At 36.5% G+C, this 27,896-nt stretch overlaps 1 protein-coding gene across 1 annotated transcript in view; it reads right to left on the bottom strand.

The window, feature by feature from the left end:
• Nucleotides 1-6,725: 6,725 nt before the first annotated feature.
• LOC120298798 (SEC23 interacting protein) overlaps nucleotides 6,726-27,896 on the bottom strand; it is a 60,174-nt gene continuing 39,003 nt past the window's right edge. Inside the window, exons 19-20 of the transcript XR_005554397.1 lie at nucleotides 9,121-9,381; nucleotides 6,726-7,228 (exon numbers count right to left, since the gene is read on the bottom strand). The gene's annotated coding sequence lies outside the window, so the exon portion shown is untranslated. The remainder of the gene's footprint in view (nucleotides 7,229-9,120; nucleotides 9,382-27,896) is intronic.

The following is a 27,896-nucleotide window of genomic DNA, read 5'->3' as shown; positions in this document are numbered from 1 at the left end:
CTCCCGTTACCACTGCAGTCACACGCACCTAATGGGCCCCGCCCACCCAATGGGCCACGCCCACCCAGCACCCGATGATACATAAGTGGGTTTTGGGTTGCAGTTTGGGCACTCGGTCTCTAAAAGGTTCGCCATCATTGCTATATAGGATTAATCTATTCTTTGCTTTCCAAGACATTGTCCATTATCTATCCTTGAAGCTGAGAAACAAAACTACCAACTTCTTTGCTATCAAGAATAAGTTCCCCAAATAAGCTGGTTTGCATTACGTTTGCCTTAATATTGAACAAGACAATGTATGAGGTATGAGAAGGGATTTCAAAACAAGTGGTGGTATTCCATAATTCCTCCTTAACTCAAATATATTTTTTCCTTCTGTCATGTGCTTACTTTATGGGCCCAGAAAAAACATAACTTCTTTAGGATACACCATTGGTTACAGACAGCATTCCCATATCTACTGTGAAGTCTCTTTGCCTTGGGCAAAAAGTACAATACAATGTTCCCCAGGACAAACTCAGTAAGCATGATGTTCCTTATCAATAAGATCAATATCAATCCTTACTAACAATAAATATGTAAATTAGTCTCCTCGAATCCATATATAAAAATTCTTTTACACATTGGAAAACCTGTTTCATCATTTTTTCCTACCCTTTCCTAACCATTCTTTTTAACCATGAGCTTATATTTAAATATAAATAATGGCAAGAAAGATGATTTTATAGAACTAGAGATTTTAATTATAGATGACAATCCTATGAGTTCTGAATTTATTTTGGAAAAGGCATGGATGGAAGTACCACCTGGTTTCCAGTGAATTTAGTTCAATCATTTCTTTGTAAAATATTTAGAATATAGCAAGTCATTAAACTTTAACAACATTTGAAGAATAGATATCTACCTCATTTAACAGCAAGGGAATTTTATCAGTGTCATGTAAAACTCTTGGAAAAAGTTTTCTGAACATCTTTTTAAAAAACACCTCTGAAGAAATTATCCAGATTGTGAACTTGACAAACATCTCTTGAAAGAATGAGCAAACTTATTTTAACAAGTCATCAAGAATTAGCAATAAGGTTAGGTGTTATTATACTCTGTTAAAATTACACTACATAAATTGCAATCTTTCTCATCTGGGACTGTAAACAGATTAGTATGTAGTACCATCTTTCCTGCAGTGTTCAATTAGTCAGTCCTTTTACTGAACATTTTTGAATAAATCACCCAATTAATCTTCACAGTGAGTTTGTAGTTGGTTTATTCTGAAATTTTTAAGACTTGTAAATTAAAGCAACATATGAAAGGAATTCAGGGGCTAGGTTTCTTATTGCAAAACACCAGAAAACTAAAGTACATATTTTATTAGGTAGTATTTAAAAGAGCTTTGAAAAATTCTACTCTGCAACATAAATTCAATGAAATTTTGTCACTACTGATTGTCCATATTGATTAAAATGTTTTCCCTTGTAAATTGGCCTTGCCTTACAAATGTCACATTTAAAACACTTGTATTTCTCCTCAAGTACTCATCATCTAAAATGGGTAAAAAAATAATGCTGAAACAGCCCAGATATAACAGCAGTTGTTGCAATTTCTTGGGAAACTAATGGCTAATTAATCCTAAGCAAACCATCCATGCTTGTTCAGATGACCTGCTGGCCTTTGGTAATAGCTACTAATCTGCAACAAGCAGTTAAATTACTTTTCCTTAGTCATTTTAAACTACTTGATCTGTAGTCTGGGTTAGGAAATCATGGTAAATCAAACCATAATATTATTATATACTGAAGGCAAGTCCTGTTTTCTACATTTTCTCTGGCAGAATACTTTTCTATGGAGCCCAACAGAAAGGCCCTTTTCTGCCATGTTATGGGACGAGAAACATAAAGTTCACCAGTACTTCCGGAGGCATTACATCAGACGGCCATTAATAGATATTCCCATCAAAATCCAGCGACAGAATTATAGGCAAGTTCCCAATTGGATCTCGACACTAGAAATGTATATATACCCAAGGTTCATTCAGTTGGGGAAAGTAATAACCTATAAAAACATATTAGATGAGAGAGGAGAATTAAAATTGAGGAAAAATCTTCAAGATGCAGGGATAGAATTAGAATGGTGGGCATATCTCCAACTACAAGCAAGATATAGGAAAGACAAAAAAGAGTGGGGTATAAAAATAGAACCGACAGAACTAGATAAAATATTATTAGGTCCCAAGGATAAAATGATTAAAAATATATATTACTTTCTCTTAGACCAGGCAATGTACGAAGAACAGTTCAAGGAAACTATGCTAATTTGGAGTAGAGATTTTGGTTTCAAAATCTGCAGATTTGTCAAGAACTGTGGGAAAGAAATAGGAAAGTGACCTGCAGATTTGTCAAGAACTGTGGGAAAGAAATAGGAAAATCACTCTAGCTACCTTGTACAAGGAAAATCTTTACAGATGTTCTATAGACGGCACTTCCCACCCGCAAGGCTAGCTAAAATGGGTTCAAATATCTCACCTTTATGCTGGAAATGTAAAATAGCAATTGGATCATATTACCATATGTGGTGGGTATGCCCAAAGGCCTTTGAGTATTGGAATAGGATACGAAGTTGGCTGAAAGATATATTAATATTGGACTAAGAGTTAAAACCTGAACTCTTCTTGTTGGGAATAACTACAGAGAAATACAATAAGGGAACTTTCTATTTGTTGTTACACATCTTGACTGCAGCTAGGCTTGTGTTTACGCAAAAATGGAAGAGCAAAGAAATCCCCACAGAGGAAGAGTTACTATATAAAATATTAGCATGTGCAGAAATGGACAGGCTCACAATGGTATTGAAAGACAAATATGGATCAGTTTATTTTGAAACCTGGGATAAATTTTACCGCTGGAGGGATTCGAGGAGGATGGTTGGGATTAAAGGTTAGTGTTAAGATAGAAATATATGTTATTTTAGAATAAGTACAGTGTATAAAACTTAGATGTATAATTATAGATGAAGAATCGTTTGTAAAATGTGGAACAACCTGATAAGAATGTATATACTGGAATGTCACGTTATATCCAATGTTTTTTAATTGTATTATAAATAAAATTTTGAAGAAAAAAAAGGCCCTATTCGTGGGTATTGCATGCTACAACTATTAGTATGAATTAACCAATGATTATCTCCTCTTTAAATATCTATTTCCTGGGTCTAGCAATAGCAATAGCACTTAGACTTATATACCGCTTTATAGCCATCTCTAAGCAGTTTACAGAGTCTGCATATTTTCCCCAACAATCTGGGTCCTCATTTTACTGACCTCAGAAAGATGGAAGGCTAAGTCAAATTTGAGCCGGTGAGAATTGAACTGCTGGCAGTCGGCAAAGTTAGCCTGTAATACTACATTCTAACCACTGCATCACAGTGGTCCATGACTAAACAGACATGCCAACTCAGACATTTTAGGGTATTTATTTATAAATAAATAAATTTATTTATTTAGGGTATTATTAATAAAAATATATTTTTATTACTTAAATGGAAGGGGGAGTATGGAACAAAATGGCAAAATAAAAGGACCTAATTGTTACAGCATTCACTGGATCTCTGATTTTTTTATTTTATCAGTTAATTTATTTTCCTCTTTCAGCTATCAGACTCTGAATTCAAGCATATATGACTAACTTTTAATTAAAATTCATATTCAAAAGTCTCTGACAATTACAGTACATATTTTCTCAGAAGTGCAGAAGATCCTTACTCTGGGCTGGAGAATGTTCACAGAATAGGCTACCAGATGAGGTAAGATTTTTATTCTTAGTAGACTTAAAGAAATATACTCTAGTGATAGTTTTATCTTTAGAGAAAACTTCTTAACAGTTTTATAAGTTTTAGAGCCGTTTCCAGCTTTTAGCACACAATTTTCAACTTTATTTTAGAGACTTTTAGGAAAGAGAGAAACCAGGACTGCCAGAGGATCTGTGTTTTTTATTCAGTAAATCAGGGATTTGCAAGTAAGCATATCAAGAGATAGAAAAAGCTTCCATTTAACTGTTTTTACAAAGTAGTAGCTTTTATAATGCTACCTAAAATCTTGTTGTAAGCTCAGAAGTAGATCACCTGTTTGGTTGGAGACCCAAATTGTGCAGGTTCCTCCCAATATCTCAGGCTGGATCTTTTCTATCTTTTCCAAAGCTCTGGAATCCCACATGCCACTCCAATTTGTTAAGAGTTTAAGGTATACTGGCACTTCTGAGTGGAAGAATATACTTTAGAATACATATTCATTCAGCTGAGCCTGGTTTGTGATTGCTCTGACCCTCTCTGTCCAGTTCTATCTTTCCAGGAATTTTGTAAATCTTGATAAAACTCCTAGGTACACCTCCTAGAGGTCCAAGACCTTTTCCTGGTTGATCTAGTCCCTCAGCTCTGGACTCCCTGCTGGGATCTAATAAACAATAGGCTTTTTTTCTCTTTCACACACAAACACACCACACTCCACTCAGTATTAGGAGTTGTTTTTCACCTTAATTCCTAAATTTGCATAAACTAAATTTATTCAGACACTGATGCCTTATGGATAAATCCATGACAAGAATGGATGCAATACAACTATCCGACCTTGACGAGTATAAATCACCGGGACCTGATAGATCACATCCCAGAGTTCTGAAGGAGCTGGCAGATGTTATCTCAGAACCACTGCATCATACCTTTCAAAAATCCTGGAGCACCAGGGAAATACCTGAGGATCAGAAAAGAGCTGATGTGGTTCTCATCTTCAAGAAAGGGAAAAAAAACAGACACATGAAACTACAAACCAATCAGTTTAACATTAATATCTGGGAAGATCCTAGAAAAGATAATAAAAAAACAGATCTGCGAACAACTAGAAGCAAACAAAGTTATAACTGGTAGCCAGCACGGGTTTGTTAAAAACAGATCATGCCAAACCAATCTTATTTCATTCTTGATAAAGTGACTAAACTAGTAGACCAGCAAAATGCTGTGGACGTAGTATACTTAGATTTCATTAAGGCATTTTATAAAGTAGACCACAACCTACTCCTTGGTAAGCTAGAAAAAAGTGGAATAGACAACATCACCACCAGATGGATCTGTAGCTGGCTGGCAAACCATACTCAACAAGTAGTCCTCAATGGCACTACATCCACATGGAGAGAAGAAAGCAGTGGGATACCACAAGGTTCCATCTTAGGCCCAGTACTCTTCAATATCTTCATGAATGACTTAGATGAGGGAAATGAAGGGGAACTCATTACATTTGCAGATGACACTAAGCTTGCAGGACTATCCAAAACCCCAGAAGACAAACTCAGGATCCAAAAAGATCTTGACAAACTTGAACAATGGGCCTTATCCAACAAAATGAGTTTCAATGTGGAGAAAAGCAAAGTTTTACATTTAGACAGGAAAAATCAAAGATATAAGTACAGATTAGGTGAGATCTGGCTTAAAAACAGCAACTATGGGAGGGCTCTTGGAGTCCTAGGGGACAATCACTTGATGATGAGCCAGCAATGTGCAGCAGCAGCCAAAAAAGGTAATACAATCCCGGGTTGTATAAACAGAGGCATAGAATCAAGATCATGCAAGGTATTAGTACCGCTTTATAAACCCCTAGTAAGATCACACCTGGAATACTGCAGCCAGTTTTAGTCACAATATTACAAAAAAGATGTTGAGAGTTTGGAAAAAATTCAGAGAAGAGCAACTAAGATGATCAAAGGCCTGGAGACTAAAACATATGAAGAATGGCTGCAGGACGTGGGTTTGGCTAGTCTAAAGAAAAGAAGACATAGGGGAGACATGATAGCAGTATTCCAGTATTTGAGGGGCTGCCACAAAGAAGAGGTCACGTTTTGTTTTTGTTTTTTTTATTATTATTATTATTTTATTTTTCCAAACTCTTCCCCATACATATACCGTGATATTTATCAGATGTTAACATACATTCTTTTTACATTCTTATATATAAGATACTTTTAATAAAATGAAATAAATACATATACATTACTTTTGGTGTTGCTCGCCCATTTCCTCTTTCACTGTATCTACACTCCTTCTTCTCTACCTTCTTTCTACCTTTCTTCTCTTTCTTCCCTACTTCCCTCTTCTTCCTCTCTTCTTCTCCTTCCTTCACCACTCTCCTTCCCTTTCTCTCCACTTCTCCTCTTCTCCTCCAACCTTCCTACTTCCTCCCCCCCTCCTTTACTCTTTTCTCTCTCCTCTCCTTTCTTCCCTCTCATCCCTAGAAGAGGTCATGTTATTCTCCAAAGTACCAGAGGGCAGGACAAAAAACAATGGTTGGAAACTGATCAAAGAGAGAAGCAACCTGGAATTAAGGAGAAACTTCCTGACAGTGAGGACAATTAACCAGTGGAACAGCTTGCCTCCAGAAATCATGGGCACTCTATCACTGGACATTTTTATGAAGAGACTAGACAAGTCACTTGTCTGAGACAGTATAGGTTCTCCTGCTTGAGCAGATGGCTGGACTAGAAGACCTACAATGTCCCTTCCAGCTCTATTCTATTCTAACTTGTGGAGAGTCTGTGGTACAGAAAGAAAGGGTTCCACAAATTCCTTCTATAGATTTCTTCTACACATAGATCATTTTCTTCCCATCTTAAAGGTTGATTTATAACTATTCTATATGTATTTATCAGTACCTTTGATAATATGACAGAAATCAATGCCATTTGGCAGTAGAATCCACACAACTATTGTTCCTTTTATTGATGAAAGAAGGACACTTTGACCTATTTCTAAAAAAGTAATTTCACATGAAATTTCTTTGTGAGTCAAAACAAACATTTAAGGACCTAACAATGGCAGATTCTGAATTCTCAATGAGTTTCCTCTTGGCTGTCATTATGTATTTTCTGTTACAATACATTCTGCAACATTATCCCTCCCAGTAGACTGTAAGGCATCTCATCCAGCATTGTTTATTTATTGAGGGATTTATATCCACCCCCCAATTAAACAATTGCAATTCCCCAAAACGTCAGCCAGTATTTTAGCACAGCATTGTAATAACAACAAATGTCTTTGAATTTATAAATACCTGTCTTCTACAATTTGGAATGTCTCCTTTACTAAATTTGTTTCCTGTATTATATATTTTTACATCAATTCTTGAACAATTAAAAGAGATCAATTTCCAGATGCAGCATCCCTCTGTTTAACGCCAATAAAGCTCAGTTGGATATGTCTGAAATTACAATACAGGAATGTCAAAATTGCTTTCAAGAGGGAACAGCACATTTTAAAACTCTTTACATGTCACCATAAATCCTGACTTTGAGTTCTATATATGCTTGATTGTGTATACAGTATATCTTTCCCATCCTCATTATTTTAATGGAAAAGCTTTATGAAGCTGTACAGTATTTTGTATTTGTAAACTGCATTCCTTTGTTGAAAAGGAGACATGATATATGTATCTTATTGGTATGATGGTTGAAGTTGCCCCTGAACTGGCACCTTTATGGTCAATGCAATATTCTTTGTAAGGCAAATTTTGGAGTTCTATATTGACATGGATTTGCTATTATATGGCATTTTTACATGCATCATATAAGCTTTCCTTTTGAAAAGCTACAAACTCTAATTGGACTAACATGTTCAAGGGTGTACAGATAGTAGAAAAGCCCCAAAGAATAATTACAATAAATAATTGTTTAAAAGCAACTACTAATGCCTGCCACATTTTGGTAGTTTTATGTAAGCCCAAATAGTTCTTTGCACAAATGTCTGCTAACGTTATCTGATGTTAGGAAATAAGTAAAGTTCACTCCAGACTTCACTCATTTATATGAATTTTCATATTTGCCAGACTAATAGCAAATACTTAGTCTTGTTTTTCTTTGCTTTGTGAATACACATAAGCTTCCAGAATATATTGACTTCTCTTTTCAACTTACCCGAGATCTGCTGGGAGGTTTAAAAATGATAAGTAACAGTAGAGGATATTTGCTTTGCCTATATCAATATTTGAAAATGTTCTCTATATTTAAAAACTATAATGTAAAACTTCTGATTTCAGTGAAAGAATCAGAAATAATCAAACATTCTGTAATGCTTCTAACATTTATTTGTTTATTGCAGGGGTAGGCAACCTCGGCTCTTTTATGACTCATGGACTTCAACTCCCAGAATTCCCGAGTCAGCCATGCTGACTCGGGAATTCTGGGAGTTGAAGTCCATGAGTCATAAAAGAGCCGAGGTTGCCTACCCCTGGTTTATTGTATATGACTGCTAACAAACCAACAATAAGTTTGTGGGCTAACAAACAATACATACAAAATTATATTATAAAATCAATATAAAACAAGTTAAAAAATACAATACACTTTTCATAAAGGATTATTTATATATGTATTTATAAGTTTAATTAGAAGGATGCCTAATTCTAAAGTTAATCTAGATGTCTTGCTATACTTAATTAAAAAGAGAAAAACAAAAGGAGAAAACTGTAAATATATATGCCTGGGAGAAAACCCATTTCACAGCTGACAGTACTTTACAAAGACTGTCAGGAGCTCTACAAACAACCTAACCCCAGACCTGGGAATACAGCACGGTTTATAAATCCTTGTAGCGTGAGAGACAGGCAAATCTCTAAGGGGAATGCAGTTCCAGAGAGCAAGCATCACAAACAAGAAGATGCACTTTGGGGATCTCACTAGTTGATGTTGATTAATTGGGTAGCTCCAGAGCATCCTCATTCTGCCCAAACTTACAGGGTCAACAAAATCAGACATTTTCTCAAATAACTAAGCTTATGCCATGAGGGAATTTATAAGAGACAACCAGCATCTTGAATTATACTTGAAAGGCAACTGGCAACCAATGCAACCTATGGAATATGATATCAAGTTGGCATATTAAGTACATTCACTAATCAAGGATCTGCCAAGAACAGTCCCAACAACAATAACAGGGCACTGATATATTAATAAAGAACAAAGTCCTCTGCCTTCTAGCACTGATGATGTTACCTATTTGGCTAATGAAACTTCTTCAAGGAAATAAAATAACCAAGCTTAGAGAGCACGGAAGAACCCACACTCATTTTGTAAGTGCCACTGCACTTCCAATTACCTGTAGTTTTTTGGTGCTATTCAAAGACAACACTATGTAGACTGTTACTATAATCCATTCATGAGCTAACTGGGGAATGAGTGGACAACTGAAAGGTCTTCATTTCCAGGAATGGGCATAACTGGCAACAACAGAAACCTGTGCAAAGGCTCTCCTCGTCACAGCTGCCATCCGTTCTTCAAGCATAGCCATGAGTCCAGGAAGCTGCCAACTTGGGCAAGTCAGGTTATGCCTGATGACCTCTTGCTTGATGTGATGAGGCTGAAATTGCAGTAAATATGTTGAATCGTTAGTTGTATATGGTGTATACATTCTTCATCAAAGTTTTTTTTTAAAAAAAAAAAACCTTTACTTGGACGTAGTACATAGTAACACAGTTCATATGACCACCACCACCACCTGAAACAGAAACAAGAGAAATTACTGTAGGTCTACATATTACTCTCTCTCCCTCTGAGTCTCTACCACAGAGGTGTCAAACTGGCAACCCACGGGATGGATGCATCACGTGTAGGCCACACCCACCACGACTCCACAAAGGCAAAAAGTTGCAATACATCATGATAGGTCATGTGACATGATCGAGTTTGACACCCGTGTTCTATCAGTTGTGTTGTTATGCTGTCTCTCCAGATGTTCATAATTGAATCAATGCATTTGTTTAACCCTATTTTATATGTAACAGTTGGGGAATCATCACAAGTAGAATAAAATGGAAACAAACTATTCTTATATGCTTCTACAAAATGGCAAGGTAAATTTATTTCCCTTAGAATATTACACTTCATTCTTTAAAAAAAAAAAAAACCTGGACTGTTTTTGGACAAGAATATCCAGACAAGGGTTTATTACAGAATTACAAAATTCCACCTCCCATTTATAATCATTCCATTATTGCCAGTGGTCATTATCTCACTGCTGATATCCAAACTCACCTTTTAAAAAAGGTTTTTTTAAAAAAAAGTAATTCTGCTCCCATGGAGATTATGTTATTCTGTATCAGTAAGACGCGTTTATCAATGGGGGACTTTAACTACCCTGACATCAACTGGGAGACAAACTCCGCACCAAGTGGAAGATCAAACAGGTTCCTGGCAAACCTAGCAGACAACTTTGTCTCCCAAAAAGTAGAGAAGGGAACTAGGGGATTAGCCATCTTGGATCTAATTCTCACTAACAAAGATGAAATGATAGACGGTGTTGAAGCCATAGGAACCCTGGGAGGAAGTGATCATGCAATATTAGAATTCAACATTATAGAAGCACAACCAATAGAACACAGTCAAACCAGAGTCTTGGACTTCAAGAGAGCTAATTTCAATAAACTTAGAGAGGGCTTGGGAAGGATTCCATGGATGAAAATCCTCAAGGGGAAAACAACTCAAGAAGCTTGGGAAATTTTGAAAAATGAGATAATAAAAGCACAGTCTAGCACAATACCAACAAAGAGGAAAAATAACAGCTCTCAAAAGAAACCAGCATGGCTGCATAAAGACCTCTCTGACAAATTGAAAGATAAAAAGGACAAGTACAGAAAGTGGAAAGAGGGGAACATAACTAAGTCAGAATATCAGCAAATAGCCCGAGCCTGCAAAGATGAAGTGAAGAAAGCCAAGGCTCAAAATGAACTAAGGCTTGCGACCAAAGTCAAAAATAACAAAAAAAGCTTCTTTCAACATGTAAAAAACAAGAAAAAAGTGAAGGAAACTATTGGTCCATTAGTGGGTGGAAGTGGCAAGAAGGTGACAAACAACAGGGAGAAAGCAGAACTATTTAACTCGTGTTTTGCATCTGTCTTTACACAAAGGGAAAAAACAGACCAACCTATCAAAAATAGTGCCATAAAAAAACAAAACAGAAACACAAGTTAAGATAGGCAAGAAAATGGTTAGGGAGCACCTGTCCAGCCTAGATGAGTTCAAATCGCCAGGACCAGATGGATTACACCCCATAGTTCTCAAGGAACTGGCAGATGTAATATCGGAGCCACTGAACTATATTTTTCAAAGATCCTGGAACACAGGGGAACTATCAGAGGACTGGAAAAGAGCAGATGTAGTTCCCATCCTCAAAAAAGGAAAAAAAATGGATCCAGGGAATTACAGACCTATCAGCCTGACCTCAATACCTGGGAAGATCCTGGAAAAGATAATCAAACAACGAATCAACGAACACCTAGAGGCAAACAAAGTCATTACTAAAAGCCAACATGGGTTTGTCAAAATTAGATCATGCCAGACAAATCTTATTGCATTCTTTGACCAAGTGACAAAATTAGTGGATCAGAGGACTGCTGTGGACATAATTTACTTGGACTTCAGTAAGGCATTTGATAAAGTAGATCACAACCTACTACTTGACAAGATAGAAAAATGTGGGGTAGACAGAACCACCACCAGATGGATCCGTAGCTGGCTGACCGGCCGTACTCAGCGAGTGGTCCTCAATGGAACTGCATCTATATGGAGGGAAGTGTGTAGTGGGGTGCCCCAGGGCTCTGTTCGGGGCCCAGTACTCTTCAACATCTTCATCAACGATTTGGATGAAGGGATAGATGGGGAACTCATCAAATTTGCAGATGACACCAAGCTGGCAGGAATAGCCAACACTCCAGAAGACAGGCTTCAGATACAGAAGGATCTGGACAGACTTGAACACTGGGCACTAACTAACAAAATGAAATTCAATGGTGAAAAAAGCAAGGTTCTACATTTAGGCAAGAAAAACCAAAGGCACAAGTACAGCATAGGTGGCACCATGCTCAATAGTAGTAGCTGTGAGAGGGACCTCGGAGTCCTAGTAGACAATCACTTAAATATGAGCCAGCAGTGTGCTGCAGCTGCCAAAAAGGCCAACACAGTGCTAGGCTGCATTAACAGAGGGATAGAATCAAGATCACGTTAAGTATTAATACCACTCTTCAATGCCTTGGTAAGGCCACACTTGGAATACTGCATCCAGTTTTGGTCACCACGATGTAAAAAAGATGTTGAGACTCTAGAAAGAGTAAAGAGAAGAGCAACAAAGATTATTAGGGGACTGGAGGCTAAAACATATAAGGAACGGTTGCTAGAATTGGGTATGTCTAGTTTAACGAAGATAAGGACAAGGGGGGACATGATAGCAGTATTCCAATATCTCAGGGGCTGCCATAAAGAAGAGGGAATTAAGCTATTTTCCAAAGCACCTGAAGGCAGGACAAGAAGCAACGGGTGGAAACTAATCAAGGAGAGAAGCAACCTAGAACTAGGGAGAAACTTCCTGACAGTGAGAACAATTAATCAGTGGAACAGCTTGCCTCCAGAAGCAGTAAATGCTCCAACACTGGAAGTTTTTAAGAAGAGACTGGACAGCAATTTGTCCGAAATGGTGTAGGGTTTCCTGCCCGAGCAGGGGGTTGGACTAGATGACCTCCAAGGTCCCTTCCAACTTTACTATTATTATTATTATTATTATTACCTTTTTTTTTCTTTCAAGAGGCAAGGCAGTGAAATAATGATCAGATTAAACTTTCTGCATTACTGAGGCAGCAACCATTCATTATTAACCTTGTGACTGATATAATGTTAATCAGTAATTTCGCCTTTAAGCTTAGCTCCTAATAACTTCAGAAGGGATATTTGTAATTTCCTTGGCAATTACAATTTGCCACTGCCTTTTTCAGAATATTTTTCAATTTCCCTATTTAGTTTAGAGCTGGGATTACCTGGTGATCCTTATACTGGCTACTCAAAAACATTTAAGAGGAACAAAGTGAGTTTTAATGATTCAACCATCACATTCCATCATTTGCAAGATCATTCTTTCCCAAGCTAGAACCTAGAACTCCATGACAATTAAGGCTCTGTTTTAGGGCCAGATTCAGCAAGCACTCAGTATTCCTATATGGGAAATGTAATAAACTTACAATTGCTAGTCATACCTGTCCTTGTGGTAATCTATCCTTCACCTACTGTTTCATTGTCCATTTTACAAGAATAACCAAAAAACTTAATCTTTCCTTTATTGTTGAGAATATGCACAATATTCTGAGTATGTTATGTTGACTTTCTTCTATCGGATAAGAAAAAACCCGGGACCTATAACATATCCAAGTTTTGCAAAACAGCAGATTAGACTCAGACTTCTGTTAGCAACTATTCCTCCTTTTCTTTGTTAACAATTATATCTAGGATCTATAATTAGATATTTTTCTTAAGCTTTATAGGATGGTTTACATTATCAAATTATTTTAATTTTATAATAAAATTACATAATAATGTTATTTTATTTGTACCCTTTTAAAATTAGCTAGAAATTGTCCAAGAACTTTAGTTCTAATATGTGCAATGCTGTGTGTGTGTGTGCGTGCGTGTGTATATATGTATGTATGTATGTATGTATGTATGTATGTATGTATGTATGTATTAAAAATAATGGTAAAAATAAAAGAGTAATTCCTGGGTTTATGCATATTAGGAAATAAAACGTGAGCACCAGGAAAAGTTAACACATTAAACGTTTTATAAAACTTTTAATGTTTTAACTTTTCCTGGTACTCACGTTTTATTTCCTAGTATGCATACACCCAGGAATTACTCTTTTATTTTTACCATTATTTTTAATACATACATATATATATATGTGTGTGTGTGTGTGTGTGTGTGTGTGTATGTATGTATATGTGTGTGTGTGTGTGTGTGTGTGTGTATGTCTTTAATAATTTTGAATATAGGAATCCCAGGTATGGACATTTAAAGTCAATCAGATAAAAATAAAGAGCTCTGGGATGTAAGATGAAAGGCTTTTTTTTATTAACTGCTGAGCTTTCGTTAACAACCTGTTAACATCATCAGAGCAAAGGGCTAAATGAGAAGGGGAGCATGTGCATAAATTTACATAACAGTTAAAAAACAGTTGAAGTGAGGCATGTGCACACATTGTGCCCAAGAAGCTCTTAAAGGCATAGAGCAGTCAGTCTCAAGACCATTTTAAAAGTCGCGCTTGTCAGCTGTTTGGCGCGTAGATCCAGCATGCCTTTTAACCTGCCTCTTGGATTGTATAGTTTGTTTGGTGTAGGGTTGTTGTGTGTGTGTGTTTTGTTGGGTACGGTTATTTGGAATGTTTGTGTGTGTTCATTTGTTATGCTTATTAGTTGTGGGTGGTTTTGTGGTGTTTGGGAATTGGGCTGTAATATTTTGTTCCATTGAATGTGATAAGTCATATTTCATTGTAGGGGGGAGTTTTGGTCTTGGTCTTAATATTCTGTTGTTACTTAGGTGTTGTGTGTGTATGTTTTGTTGTGTGTGAGTATCTTGTGAGGTTGCAGGATTTATGTTTTGGATGTTTGTGTCCTGGATGTTGTGGTCAGGGGGGTTGTTGTTTCTGTGTGTGAGAATATCAGAACATGTTGTGTTGGTTGTGTGAGTTGTCATGGTTGTGTTAGAATTATATTCTTTAGTTAGGTTTGATGAAAAGGATTGTGTTGTAGAAAGGATATCTATTGTGTTGTTTTGGGGTTTGATAAGTGGCTGGGGTGGTGTTTTTGTGTTATTATTGGTTGGGTTGAAGTGTTTAGGTACTTTATGTTTTTGTAAATGTCTTTTTAGGATTTGGTAAGGAGGTAGTAGGTCTATGTGTCTATTAATAGAATGACAGTCTGAAAACCAAGCTTCTTTTAAAAGACGGCCTCCTTTGGTGGAATCATGAGCAATGACTTCTGCTCCTTTAAAGTTGAAAGTGTGGCCATGCTCAGCTATATGGGTCCAGACTTGGGAGCGCTGTTCTTGTCTTCTTACTGCCAAAACATGCTCATGTATTCTGGTCTTAAGTTTTTTTGATGTTTCTCCAATGTAGTTACATTGGCATGTGTTGCAGTTGATCTTGTATACGATGGAGGACAAATCCCTGATTGGTAATGGTTCTTTGGGTTGCATCAACTGGGAACGTAACATTTGGTTGAGTTTATGTGCTATGTTGATATTGTATGGGGCAAGGATCCTGGCAGTTGCTTCTGAGACTCCATTGATGTATGGGAGTGTTGCCCAAGTTGTATTCGTTGGAGCATTGTAGTTTGAGTGTGGTGTTTTATCTTTGCAGCAACGTTTGATGAAGCTTGGTGGGTAATTATTTTGTTTGCATATGCTGAGAAGGTATGCTTTCTCTTTAGATTTTGCTGTTTCTGTGCTGCAGTGTGTCTTGATTCTTTTGAATAAAGTTCTTAAACAGCTGATTTTATGCGATATAGGGTGATTGCTTTGGTAGTGGAGAATTCTATCAGTGTGAGTGGTTTTTCGATAGACGGTGGTTGATAGGTTGCCATCTGGAAGGCGATGGACCAAGACATCCAGGAAGGGTAAGGTGTTGTTGTCCTCCTCTTCTGCTGTAAATTGGATGTCTGGATGGAATGAATTCAGTTTCTGTAAGAATTTGGTGGTATCACATCGCTTAATGACTGCAAAGGTGTCGTCCACATACCTAACCCAAAAACTAGGTTGATAATCAGCCATGACAACACGTTCTAGATCCTGCAGTACTGCTTCAGCGATGATGCTTGAAATGGGTGACCCCATGGGTGTGCCCTTCACTTGTTCATAAGTTGTGTCGTTGTAAGTAAAATAAGTTTGAAGGCAGAAACCCAGTAATTGTATGTAGTCCTCTGTGCTAGGAGAATTGGGGTGTTGTATTTCTCCTTTTTGCAGAAGGTTTCTAAAAATAGAGATGCTAGATTTTGGGGAATGGATGTGAAGAGGGATACTACATCGAATGAGATCATGATTTCATCATCTCTAACCTTTAATGTACGTAATTGCATCAAAAAATCTTCAGAGGATTTCACCGTGGTTAGGGAGTCACTGATCAGGTGTTTGAGTTTTAAGCTTAACCACTTTGCTAGGCCATAGGTGGGTGTACCTCTGAAAGACGTACATAGGAACACTAAACTTAAGCAAAACACCAGCCATCTTTATAAAAAATGCAAAATAGTTGTTGTGAGCAGCTACAATGCACAAGATTTCTGATTCATGTTCCTGGTTTATTTTTCACATCCTGATCACATTAAAGTGATGCTTTAATTTTAAAAATCATGAAGATTAAAAAAAATGTAATTAGTGAGACTTCTAGTATTGAGCTGTTAATAAAAGGTAGCCTTTATTTGACACAAGCTATCTTATTGTAGAAAAGAGGTAGCTCTGGCAAGATAAAAAGTGTTTGGATAGATCAAAGCTAGGCAATCCACGGCCCAGATATCACCTATAGTCATAATTCCCTTTTTTATGCCCCAGAAGTTCTCTAATCATGATCACTGAAAATTTAAAGCAGCTTCATGCAGTTTTATAATAACACAGGAAAGCTATAAATGTGAAAGTAAGGCCTAAAAATAAGGATTACAGGTTTTTTTTTAAAGAAATGTTATATTGATTTTTTACAATAACAATCCTTAGTGCCTAGTGTTAAGGTTAGGGTTAAGGCTTAAGGATTAGAGTTAAGGTTTAAGGGTAAGGGATTAGGGTTAGGGTTAGGGGTAGAGTTAGAGTTAGGGTTAGGGTTAGGGGTTAGGGGTTAGGGGTAGGGGTTAGGGGTTAGGGGGAGGGGGAGGGGGTAAGGGTAGGGTTATCAGATTTTTTTTAATTCACAAACCTTTTCACCAATTTTAGTTTCACCAACTTCAGAACTCCTCCAACCCATGTGACATATACTCATCCACTTTGCCAGACTAGTCTTCCCAGAACGTTGGCTACTACAACTTACAACAGTTCAAAGTTACAATGGCACTGAAAAAAAGTGACTTATGGCCATTGCAGCTTCCCCATGGTCATGTGATCAAAATTCACACGCTTGGCAACTGACTCATATTTATGTCTGTCGCAGTGTACTTGGGTCTTGTGATTTCCTTTTGCAATCTTCTGTCAAGCAAAGTCAATGGGAAAGGCAGATTCATTTAACAACTGTGGCAAGAACAGTCATAAAATGGGGCAAAACTCACTTAACGATTGTCTCCCTTAGCAACAGATGTTTTAGGCTCAAATGTGATCATACGTTAAGGACAACCTGTACTAATTTGCTCACCTTTTGTGTAAATGAACTAATGGTGGCTCATTATGACTGGATCTACATAACATTCTAGGCTACAGATCAGCATAGTTTGTTGAATAAATCAAATTATTGTGATTTACACAACAAATCAAGCCCAGACCATACAAAGTACACTATGACCTAGCATAAAAAGGGGGGTAGGGCAGATATGTAGGTCATGACATCAAGGTATATGTTTTATTTCATTTATACAATTTATAGCCTGCCTAGCTCTCAACTGGGATAGTAATTGAAAAGTAAAATAAAAACAAAGATGAAAGAACATTGTCATAGATAGGAATGGGCATCTATGTTTAGCATGATATGTGAAGGTTGACTATAAATTCTATAAGCCTAGTTGTATTTACTAAATGTGGGACAACTATCTATGTTTCTTCATAAATTTGCTATATTTGATGCAGAATTGGTCATAAAGGCAAAATGAGATGAAAACAAAAAACAAGAAACAAGATTGTTCAAGAACAGAAGACTATTAATATCAGAAGTTCTGACCACAAGTTTTTCTAGTCAATTAATGATGCAGAGATTCTCCTGGTATCTTCCCCCATGATCCACATTTATTATTTATACTAATTTAATAAGATATGTCATGCAATGTTTGTTTATTTTTTCTCCACAGCATCATTTTAGAAAACCCTGCACGGAGACAAGTAGTTAGGGCGTATATTATCCAAATATTGCAAAAACTGCTCAAAGGGCATGAGAAACACTGGAATAAGCATTTACCATAACACTTCAAACTCTTTTAACACAGGGAAGGAGTCTGCAATTCAAAACTCATGAACTTTCCAAATCCAGGACTCCATGAGCTTTCTTTCCAAACAAAGGTTAAGAAAACAAAAAGAAGAAAAGCTTTACATACCAATTTTAGAAAAAAACCAACACTAGTGCCTACTAAAAAGAATTTCAAAAAGTTTCAACCCTACAGAAACTATTTGGGAAAATATATTTTTTTCTGTTGACCTTGCATCTCCCTCTGTGTTGTGAAAATTCTCATATAATTTTTACGAGAATCTGAAATATAGCAAGTACAGGTTTATAACCAACCAAATGGCAATAAACTATAGTAGTAGTATAAATATTGGGCCAGAAGTAGTTATAGCATACATATTTGCCAGTACAGGATTTCCAGGGAAATAATGGTGAACTTTCCTTTTGCAGAGCAGATGACCATGACTGAGCAAAAAGTTGGCGAGTGAATTGGGACTTGAAATTCATCCAGGGATAAACAGAGGTTTTAGAGCCTGGGAGCAGAAAAACAATCAACTGCTTAAGTTAGGGTGGGGAACTATGACTCTTTCATGACTTATGGACTTCTACTCCCAGAATTCCTGAGCAAGCTATGCTGGCTGAGGAATCCTGGGAGTTGAAGTTCACAAGTCATAAATGGGCCACATTTCCCTGCCTCTAGCCTCAGTCATGATTTGGAGCCTTCAAACACCCTATCCTTGTGGCAGATGGTTGAAGCCAGTAGGATGCAAAATTGAAAGTCTCAGCCTTCTCACTCGACTCACCTTCGTGCCTAGCAAGTGGCTTGGTGGTCACTGCTACCCTCCACCTATTGTCTATGGGAATGCCATTATCCTGTGTGTCCTCTTTTAATCTCCATATGTCTGTGAAAGAGTACCCCATAGCCTTAAAACCAAACATTTTAAAGTTCCAAGATTGCCCTAATGAATTTTTCAATATATATGTAGAGGATTTGAGGAAATAGACTTAACTATGGTTCCAATTGGTCAATGTTGAGATTTAACTGTCCTAAATTTCACCACTGACTTGTTTAAAATACTTGAAGGGGTTTCTTTGACTCCTGGAGAGCACCTGGACAAGTCCCTGTGTTTTTCTTGGCAAGCTTTCCAAAATGGTTGCCATTATCTGCTTTCTAAGCCTGAGAGAAGTGACTGGCCCAAGGTCACCTAGCTGGCTTTGTGCCTAATGTAGGTCCAGAACTTACAATCTCCCAGTTTCTACCATGATGTTTTTAACCACTACTGTCCACCAAATTGGCTCTCTGGAAGGGTATATAATATGGTAAATGACTGATAAAATTCCAGTTCTCTATAATGATTTATAAAAGTCTAATGTTATTGTTACAGGAATTGCTTCTTTTCCTTTTAATCTGCTAATGACTCTGCTGCCTGTATCCAGAGAATACATAATAAAAGTTACAACTGGAACCAATTATATCCTAGTTCGCTGAACAATTTGATTCTTCAAGTAGGAACTGAAGTAGAACTGTCTGCATTTTGGCTTTCAAGTGCCACTGAGCTCAATCATCTGTTGAAAGCTGGCATAAATAGTACAGGATCTTATTAATTAAAGCTGAAAGATAAAAACTGAAGAGCAAAATGCAGTTGATATTGTAACTTGTTGTTCTGGCTAGTATAACAATGAGCTCCTGTTCCTAACAAATATTTGCAGTGAAAATCTTCATTTATTGCATTCAAGGGGACTATTAGATCTCCCTGCAGATAGTAATGTTTAATCTCTCCTTGATGTGATACTTCATGTGAGATTATATTAGAACTGAAACACTGAATATAGCAACTCACTGATCTGATGCAAAGAGAGAGTCAGGAGAGTAGATAAAATAACCTGCTTTCATTTTATAGAGCATACTGCAGCTATTCCAATATCAATAAGTCATGACTTTAAAAAGTAAAACAGTAAAGAACTATCTCTTTTGTTCTCAGTTGTGCTTACAAGAGTGATTCCAAGATTCCAAGACTTTTGTTTTATGTATTTCATTTTTGAATAATCAAAAACTTTTGAGCATCACTCCATAAACCAAGAGTTGATAGTCAATGCACCATGCTTTATAGGTCTCTCAAAAATAGCATCTGCAGGATTACAAAATGAATTGTAAAATTAAGAAATGTGTAAAATAACTGATAAGATCTCCCAATGCCCTGAGACAATGATGGTTCTGTCTAAAAATATGGGCAAGAATACCAACATCTTTTGAGATTTTTACCATTTTACAAAATATTTATGCTAAAATATGGAATGATCTGCCTAGTAGATAATTAGTGGTCACCAAATCACAAACTGGGAATTATTCCTGTGTATGCTATCCCTGAGAATTGTGCTTATCCCTTCTCTCCTATATAGATGTGAGTCCTAGACATTAAATAACTGGAGGAATTTTATATGTTGTCTTCTGCTCCACCCTTGGTATTCATTAGCAAGATCATTTCTCCAACCTGGAGATCTTGGATAATTCAGAGTTCACCAGCTCTGACACCCTGATTATCAGAACCCAGATGGAATGGATGGGACAAATCATTAGACTGGATGACCACTGTATGCCTCGCCAGTTGTTTTATGTGAACTGGTGACCAGAAAGAGACCTCAAGGTTATCCATGCAAATGCTGTGAAGTAAAGCTATGACACTTTGACATCCAGCCAAGCTAGAGCTGTTGACAGAACCTGTTGGCAAGCTCTGTGTTATGAAGCCTACACCAGCTTTGAAGAACGAGACCACCAAAAACTGATGGAAAATCATGAATGGCATCACAGAATAACACTCAGAGTTATTGTAACAATGAACTTCCAGTTCACAATTGTGCTGGACTTTGAATTTAGGGACTGCAGAGCCACTTTCTGTATCAAAATATGAACTGCACAACATTGTGTCTTCTTCAACCCAAAGGACCACGAAGTTATCGTTCATTTTTCTATACCAACAGACAGATGAGACTTTAGAAAATTCATGATAAGATCTTCTAGACCTTGTTTAAATGAAAGAGAATAGCTTTGTCTATTTCCCTGATATCCTTCTATAACATATGAAACAGGAAATTAGTGCATGACTTTAGCTAAATCCAGTGGTGCGATTTAAATATGTGAAAAACCAGTTCTCTGTGTAGATGCTACTTCCAGAAGTCCATTCTGGGCCTGGGCAACAAACAATTAGCTACTGGTTCTGCCAAACTGGTGCAAACTGGCTGAATCCCACCACTGACTAAATCCATAGCTAGTATAAAAGTTATATTCTGATGGGGACTTTGAATAAAAAGGATAGAGATAGAGTTAGAGATGGTCAGAGACAGAGAAAGAAACAGAGACAGAAACAGAGACAGAGATAGATTTGTGTATATAATCAAACATAGAAAGAAAAATAATGTCTCCAATGTTACAAGGCATCAATAAATAACAGTATTCATTCACTAGAAACTCTGACATGTTGTGTAGCATCTATTCTTTCACTTCATTTGACAGGAAGTTGCTGTGAGAAAATGATGCATTGCTATTGATTGTGAAGTGAAAGCCTGAAGTAAGTTCTCATCAGAGCTCCTTAAGCAACATGCCAGGATTGATTCTCTCCAACTAAAATTCACTGCTAAATGCAGATTGTTTATGGTAATGACAGTATCAATATGAGTATCATGAATTGCTTAACATAAAATGTGAAGATGATAACCTGGGCAGAACTTGAGCAGGTTGAGAACAGAATAGAATAGAATAGAATCTGGAAAGGATCTTGGAGGTCTTCTAGTCCAGCCCCCCCCCCAACTCAAGCAGGAGAACCTATACCATCCAGTCTCTTCTTAAAAACCTCCAGTGATGGAGCGCCCACGATTTCTGAAGGCAAGCTGTTCCACTGATTAATTGTCCTCACTGTTAGGAACTTTCTCCTTAATTCCAGGTTGCTTCTCTCTTTGATCAGTTTACAACCATTGTTTCTTATCCTGCTCTCTGGTGCTTTGGAGAATAATTTGACCCCCTCTTCTTTGTGGCAGGCTCTCAAATATTGGAATACTGCTATCATGTCACCTCTATTTCTTCTTTTCTTTAGACTAGCCAAACCCAAGTCCTGCAGCCATTCCTCATATGTTTTAGTCTCCAGGCCTTTGATCATCTTAGTTGCTCTTCTCTGAACTTTTTCTAAGGTCTCAACATCTTTTTTGTAGTATGGTGACCAAAATTGGTTGCAGTATTCCAGTTGTGGTCTCACTAGGGTTTTATAAAGTGGTACTAATACTTCGCATGATCTTGATTTTATGCCTCTGTTTATATAACCCAGGATAGCATTACCTTTTTTGGCTGCTGCGTTGGTTGATCAAGTGATCGTCCACTAGGACTCCAAGGTCCCTTTCACAGTTGCTGTTTTTGAGCTAATCTGTACTTATTTTTTTTTTATTTTTCCTGCCTAAATGTAAAACTTTGCTTTTCTCCACATTGAAACTCATTTTGTTGGATAGGGCCCATTGTTCAAGTTTATCAAGATCTTTTTGAATCCTGAGCTTGTCTTCTGGGGTGTTGGCTATTCCTGACAGTTTAGTTCATCTGCAATTATGATGAGTTCCCCTTCTATTCCCTCATCTATGTCATTGACGAAGATATTGAAAAGTATGAGCCTAAGACTGAACCTTGTGATATCCCACTGTTTACTTCTCTCCATGTGGATGTAGTACCATTGAAGACTACTCATTGGGTACGGTTTGTCAGCTGGCTACAAATCCATCTAGTGGTGATATTGTCTATTCCATATTTTCTAGCTTACCAAGTAGTAGATTGTAGTCTACTTTGTCAAATGCCTTACTGAAATCTAAGTATACTATGTCCACAGCGTTTCGCTGGTCTACTAATTTGGTCACTTTATCAAAGAATGAAATAAGATTGGTTTGGCATAATTTGTTTTTAACAAACCCATGCTGGCTACCAGTTATAACTTTGTTTGCTTCTAGTTGTTCACAGATCTGTTTTTTATTATTTTTTCCAGGATCTTCCCAGATATTAATGCTAAACTGATTGGTTTGTAGTTTCATGTGTCTGTTTTTTTTTTCCTGTCTTGAAGATGAGAACCACATCAGCCCTTTTCCAATCCTCAGGTATTTCCCTGGTGCTCCAGGATTTTTGAAAGGTATGGTGTAGTGGTTCTGAGATGTTTGAAGCTATCTTAGTTGTCTGTTATATATTCCCATTATGAATTTTCAATAGAGCAAAGTATCTTGTTGTCATGGTGATAAAGCAAGATTCAAAGTTATGAACTGCCCCAAGAAGTCGCCATTTTTAGTCTAGTAGTTAAGGCACCAGGCCAGAAAACAAGAGAAAATGAGCTCAAGTCCTGCCTTAGCCATGAAAGCCAGCTGGGTGACTTTGCACCAGTCTCTCAGTCCAACCCACCTCACAGGGTTGTTGTGAGGGAAAATAGGAGGAATAAGTTATTTCGGATAAGTTCGCCATTGTTGTAAAACTAATAAAGGTGGGATTATAAGTGTATAAATGTATAAGTGTATATATGTGTGTGTGTGTGTATAAATGTATATGTGTATAAATATATAAATGTATAAATAAAAATAAAGTAGCTGCTCTCCCAAATTGCCTTACTGAGTCTATCATTAACTCAGAATGAATATATATAATTTAAATTAAAATAAACTTAATCATATTGGAAGAGTCTATGGTCATATGCAGGATGTATGTTCTATTCAATAAATACACTTCTTCTCACCAGAATGGCAATCTCTGTCTCCTGCTGCACTCACAAAATCCTCATACTTTTCTGCCTATTTGGCATGAGAACAGAGAATTATTTTAGTGCTATAAAAAGCACATCAGGCAAGAACCATGTTGAAATTAAGTGCAGTCCTCCTGTTATCCTTATCTTTAAGAATCTGGAAGAGATTTGAATCCCACCTAATCTCTGGAAGGAAAAAGGTGATGAACCAAAAATAGATTAAGTATGAACAAGAGCATGCAATTTTTGAATGAACAACAAATGTGATGGTGACCTTTGCAAGCAGATATTGAACCATTGAACATTTTTATAGTTTTGAACTGTAAAATATTCTTGTTTGTTGTTTTTTATTATTTACTTTTTAAATCCTCTAATGGGGACCCCATAAAAAACAGGAAATCCTGCTTTTAAATGAGGAATAGAAAAAAGCTTAAAAAATGAAAGTTTATTACTGAACTTCACCTATGGAGCACAAATACTGGGAGTTAAAATAATTCTATTCAGAAAAAAAAGTGTTCTGAATTCCAAATTAATTTAACTTTCAGATTCTTTGCTTACTTCTTAAAAAATACAGGGTGCCAAAGTTATTATGCAAACAGCTCAGCATTATGTTTTTTAAAGTATTCTGTTGAGATAATCAAAATAGTAAACAGTTACTTGGAAATGGTTAAAATAAGCAAAACTTGATTTGTTTAGCTTGAAGAACAGGTAGAAAAGTGTGCACATCGTATCAAGCATGTTCTAAAAGACTCACGTTGAGCCTGGGCATCACAAACTATGCCTTATTTCATCTTAGTGCTTTTCCTCATTAGTAATTTACAACATCACTGGAATGTCTTAGCAAGTCCAATATTACCCCACATCCCCACAATACAGCTTTTATCTTGTCTCCAAGCTATGATTGACACCGTATCCCATTGTTTAATGTACTACAGAATACTTGACAGCAGCAAAAAATGCAAAGGGAAGGGAAGAGAGCAGAAATAATGCATCATTATGTCAGCAGCTCTTCCTAACACCACAGCAAAGTTCAGCTTTTCCTAAGGATCACCAGTGATGAAAGAGGTTCAGCAAGCTTTTAGCCTGAACACTTTCTCTAGTTCTTTCTCCTTTATTGTCATGACTACCAGGGCACTGCATGTTATTTTTTTTTTTTCATCTTTTGTTTTGTGTCAATCTAGTGTAATATGAAACCTTAAGTTTTAGTTAATTGTAAATGTTATTTGATGTGATAATGATAGAATTAGCTTCAGACCCCAAAATTTGAAGTGGATGAGTTGCAAACAAAACATCATAGGTATTAACCACACTCTGTTGAATGTTGATGATGTGTCAAGCTCACCGTGATTAGTGAGAAACAGTTCTACTTTGGGAAGAGCACACAATCTAAAGTTCACAATGGTTTGTGCCCATTTTTTCCCCTTTTCTGTACCGCAGCCCTTAAAATCTGATTCATATTGGGACATAATTGATCAAGACATACTAGTGCTCATTTTGAAGAATGAAGACAAATACAATAAAAGGCATTTTATGAGCAGTGCAGCAGATTTCTTTCACTTTCATCAAGATATCTCCTCTGGGGTTGGCCCCTTCCTCTTGTCCACTGTCAATACAAACTGTCTATATTAGATTTGTTATCCCGCCCTATAAATAGTTGTGCTCGTCACCTGCTGAGTGCAGAAAGATGCACTCACAAAATCCCCTCCATGTGAAACAAAGATTGTTTAGTGCCCTCTCCTGTTCATACAATACAATGTGGTGGTTGCTGCAGCGAATGTAACACTTCTGTTACTTTTTTTTTTTAAAGCCTCAAACAAATATAATTACATTCAATAAACGAATTATTAAATACTTTAACTCCATTTTTAAACTCAGTTTTTGCAACATATGTAAAAATGTAACTATCAATCCAAGCATCATCTGAAAAGCTGTCTGAAAATCCAGTTAGATTTAAAATATCAGATATTTGTGAGGCAATCCATTCTTCTATTATGGGAGTTGATGCTTCTTTCCATCTTTGCACATATAAAATTCTCGCTGCAGTCAACATACATAGTAACAAAGTTCCAAATGTTTTGTCCACTTCTTTATCCAAGAGTCCTAAAAGAAACCTTCTGATTTCCGTTGTATATTTATTTTGAGAATCTTCCAAATTAAAGCACAAATCTGGCAATTCATTAAAATTCTAAAATGCTTTTAATTAAATTAATCATAGGGGGAAGGGAAATTACTTGTCAGATATGTTCATTTACAAAACCCAGCCATTTATTTACGAATTCACCATAAGACAGCTAACTTTAAGTTAATGGATTTAGGATGGTAGCTGAAGAATAGGAAGTGCTTGCTTTAACATCTAGGAAAAGTGCAGAGGTATATTTTTCATGGACCTAAAGATGTATTTGCTCTGTCAATGGTCTATCAGGGGCCACATTGACAAAAGCAGTGAGTCCAGCTAAGGAAAAAATAGTCATTAGGCTTCATTTTAATTTAATTATAATTATGTAATCACTGTGATTGCATAACTATATAATGGCTGTAGATTTAATCATTTTCCCTTTATCATCAACAAAAATTACAATTGGAAAGAAAAATTGGGGTATCTCTGGGATCATAACCAAGGGTTTCAAAAAGCATACATAGCCTTGGAACTTCAAATTTTATGTCTTCAGTCCAGCTGATTACTAAAAGTGTTTTTTTCTGAAGTATGCCTTATGTTAATAGTTACTAAACTTTTTTCTTTCAAAAGATACATTTTTTAAATTTCTTCTAAAAGGCCTCTGAAGTACTTATTGAGAATAAACATATATTCAGTTTTAGTTGAAACAGAAGTATACAAATTTTTGGCTCACTTTGGTGTTTTTGAGCTATGTTACATCAGCCTTGCATTACAGCAAAGTGATTTCAATTTTTATCCAATTCCATTGGCAGAGAAGTGGAAAACAGCCAATGGGCAAACAGTCTCAGTAGTAATGTAAGATTAGGACAATTTGTGCAATTGCCATTTGGCAACCAAAGCAACAAAAATGTATGCATAGCTGTACTTTACATGATAAATCATTACCATGGAAAGATTGATTCTACCTTCTAGTCATACTAGTCTTATGTAAGATGCTACTCTAGTAAGATGATTTTTTTTCCTAAGGAGAAAAGCACTATTCTGTGACAAAAATAATATGTTATTTTTTTGATTTCTCTCAACTTTAAAAATTAGCTTACTATTTCTAAACCCCAACTCTCATTGGGAATAAAATGATAATGATTCTATGTATTCCCTAAGCATGGGAGTAGTCTTATTAAACTGATATAACCATTTGTTACATGATGTAGTAACATAGATTTCTTTCAGTATAATTTTCCTTATCAGTTGAACGCTGAGCAGATGGAGAGAAGCTGAGGTCAAATCTTTTATGAATGTATAATCTGAAATGTTCAAATAATAATCAAACCATCCCAGGTTTTTTTTCATATGATGTCCATCTGTCTCAACAGTTTTTCTTAACACAGCAACTTGTATGATATTCACATTAGAAGCAATCTCATACTATATGCCATGAAATTTTATGGTCTTGTTTATTTCACCTCAGAAATCAGCCGCTGAACCATTATTGGGGGATGGTGATATTTTTAAAAAATTAAAAAGGTGCATAGAATAATTCTAGTGCTTGAATGACAAAGAAAATAGGGGGTAGGAAGTTATAGAAGAAAATACTACAGCTGGGTCCTTGCACTGATGGCAACATTTACCATAATGTAAGAAAAAGAGTTCTGTAAATATTTCCCACATTTACAGTAATTTGGAGCCCCTCAATGATTCCTCTTAACTTTAAGACTCCTTAATTCCATCTAAATTTATCATATTTTGTGTGCTGCAACTCCAGTCACTTATAGAAGAATACCATATTAATGAATTAATAGAAATGCACATTTTGATACTTCTATACATTTATATATTTTATACATTTGAAAGTTAAAAAAAATAGCTGCTTTAAAAAGGTGGTTTCACACTTATTTAAAATTTAACTAAAAATAAAGGTACGCATCTGGCTCTTAGTAACCTTTGGTTTTGTATCACAGATCCCCCCCCCCATGTGTAACTTAGAAAGGAAATACAGGTGATCCTTTCTTAATAATCAGTTGTTCAGTGACCATTCATACAAGTGGTACTTACAACCAATTCTCATACTTACAACAGATGCATCATCCTGCCGTCACAGGATTGCCATTTGTGACCTTCTGTGC

Source organism: Crotalus tigris, unplaced genomic scaffold (assembly GCF_016545835.1).
Source record: "Crotalus tigris isolate CLP2741 ecotype Arizona unplaced genomic scaffold, ASM1654583v1 scf7180000017536.10889498, whole genome shotgun sequence".
In the NCBI taxonomy this organism is placed as follows: domain Eukaryota; kingdom Metazoa; phylum Chordata; class Lepidosauria; order Squamata; family Viperidae; genus Crotalus; species Crotalus tigris.
This window is presented reverse-complemented; position numbering and strand designations above follow the sequence as displayed.